Source organism: Tachypleus tridentatus, unplaced genomic scaffold, assembly GCF_004210375.1.
Source record: "Tachypleus tridentatus isolate NWPU-2018 unplaced genomic scaffold, ASM421037v1 Hic_cluster_2, whole genome shotgun sequence".
Classification (NCBI taxonomy): Eukaryota; Metazoa; Arthropoda; class Merostomata; order Xiphosura; family Limulidae; genus Tachypleus; species Tachypleus tridentatus.
Genome location: NW_027467782.1, coordinates 31903738 through 31906237, shown reverse-complemented (window position 1 = coordinate 31906237; position 2500 = coordinate 31903738).

The window sequence follows — 2500 nt, the reverse complement described above, 5'->3', positions numbered from 1 at the left end:
TGTCGATTTTAGTCTCTGTGCATTACGTTGGCGGGCTCCCCGTACCCAGGCGATCTCTCGACGCCGACATAACGAGCACGAATGTCGGCAGGCGGACCGACACTCTCTCGCACTACCAGCGTTGGGGGCTCCGTACCCAAACGGTGTCGGACATTGTCGATTTTAGTCTCTGTGCATTACGTTGGCGGGCTCCCCGTACCCGGGCGATCTCTCGACGCCGACATAACGAGCACGAATGTCGGCAGGCGGACCGACACTCTCTCGCACTACCAGCGTTGGGGGGCTCCGTACCCAAACGGTGTCGATTTTAGTCTCTGTGCATTACGTTGGCGGGCTCCCGTACTCAGGCGATCTCTCGACGCCGACATAACGAGCACGAATGTCGGCAGGCGGACCGACACTCTCTCGCACTACCAGCGTTGGGGCTCCGTACCCAAACGGTGTCGGACTTTGTCGATTTTAGTCTCTGTGCATTACGTTGGCGGGCTCCCGTACCCAGGCGATCTCTCGACGCCGACATAACGAGCACACGAATGTCGGCAGGCGGACCGACACTCTCTCGCACTACCAGCGTTGGGGGCTCCGTACCCAAACGGTGTCGGACATTGTCGATTTTAGTCTCTGTGCATTACGTTGGCGGGCTCCCCGTACCCAGGCGATCTCTAACGACGCCGACATAACGAGCACGAATGTCGGCAGGCGGACCGACACTCTCGCACTACCAGCGTTGGGGGGCTCCGTACCCAAACGGTGTCGGACATTGTCGATTTTAGTCTCTGTGCATTACGTTGGCGGGCTCCCCGTACCCAGGCGATCTCTCGACGCCGACATAACGAGCACGAATGTCGGCAGGCGGACCGACACTCTCTCGCACTACCAGCGTTGGGGGGCTCCGTACCCAAACGGTGTCGGACATTGTCGATTTTAGTCTCTGTGCATTACGTTGGCGGGCTCCCCGTACCCATTACGCCGACATAACGAGCACGAATGTCGGCAGGCGGACCGACACTCTCTCGCACTACCAGCGTTGGGGGCTCCGTACCCAAACGGTGTCGGACATTGTCGATTTTATTACGTTGGCTCGTGGCGATTACGCCGACATAACGAGCACGAATGTCGGCAGGCGGACCGACACTCTCTCGCACTACCAGCGTTGGGGGGCTCCGTACCCAAACGGTGTCGGACATTGTCGATTTTAGTCTCTGTGCATTACGTTGGCGGGCTCCCCGTACCCGGGCGATCTCTCGACGCCGACATAACGAGCACGAATGTCGGCAGGCAGACCGACACTCTCTCGCACTACCAGCGTTGGGGGGCTCTGTACCCAAACGGTGTCGGACTTTGTCGATTTTAGTCTCTGTGCAAAACGTTGGCGGCGATCTCTTGACACGGAGATAACGAGCACGATTGTCGGTAAGCAGACCGACACCCTCTCGCACTAGCAACGTTGGGGGCTCCTTACCCACGCGGTGTCGTATCATTACTAAGAGCAACTTATTATACTGTGATGGATCACCTGGTGTCGTATCATCATTGCTAAGAACAACTCAATAGACTCTGATGGATCACCTGGTGTTGTATAATCAATGCTAAAATGTTTACCACATTTATATTTATATGTCTGGAACATTTTCTAATGTTGGGTGACACACAATTAAAGGGCAATGATAATGCAGTAGAGTTTACAAGAATAAGCAATATTTTGGTCAACTAGTCAGTTTAGTTAAAATAACAATTTTAGGTAGGACTAATTTAGACTGAGTATTTATGTTATAATTATATTAGTTAACAATGTGGTCACAAGGATGAAACTAGAATTGAATGCTGTAAGTCAGTCAACTTAGCCTGAAATTTTGGACATGTTCACACTGAACAATTTGTCTTCGTTCCACTTGTTTAGTACGTCGGTGTAATCAACTCTGGTTTCCACGATTCTATGGTTAGTACAGTACACTTTGAACTTTTCCAGTAAAATTATGTTCTGTTGATGTTTTGTTCGAAATTCTTGACCCAACTTTTGTTCTACGAAACATGCTCACCCTTTATGATACGTGACTGGGCGGTTCATTGTTACAAGCAATCCCACAGTTCCTCTGTGAAACAGTGGTTGGTGAGTGGTGATCACTTGGTACCTATCCTCTTTTCTTTCACTGCTAAATTATCGACGGCTATAGCAGATAGCCCTCGTGCAGTATAGAGCCAAATTCAAACAAACCGATACTCTCTTCAGACAAATATGATAAGATAATGAATTTTTCAAAGTTTTGCTCACTAAAATGGAGAAACTTTGGAATGATGTATCGAAGTTTGCATTCTGAAAGGAAGCACATTTCAAGATTTTCCTTTTAACTTTAATTTTCAGAGTCACAGCATACAGACAACAGTTCGTTTACATATGGTCATATCAATATATTAGCAATCATTGTATCGAACGAAAATGATGTTTGACGATTAATTGTATAATTGTATTGAAGATGAAGAAATACTTTGATACAATAGA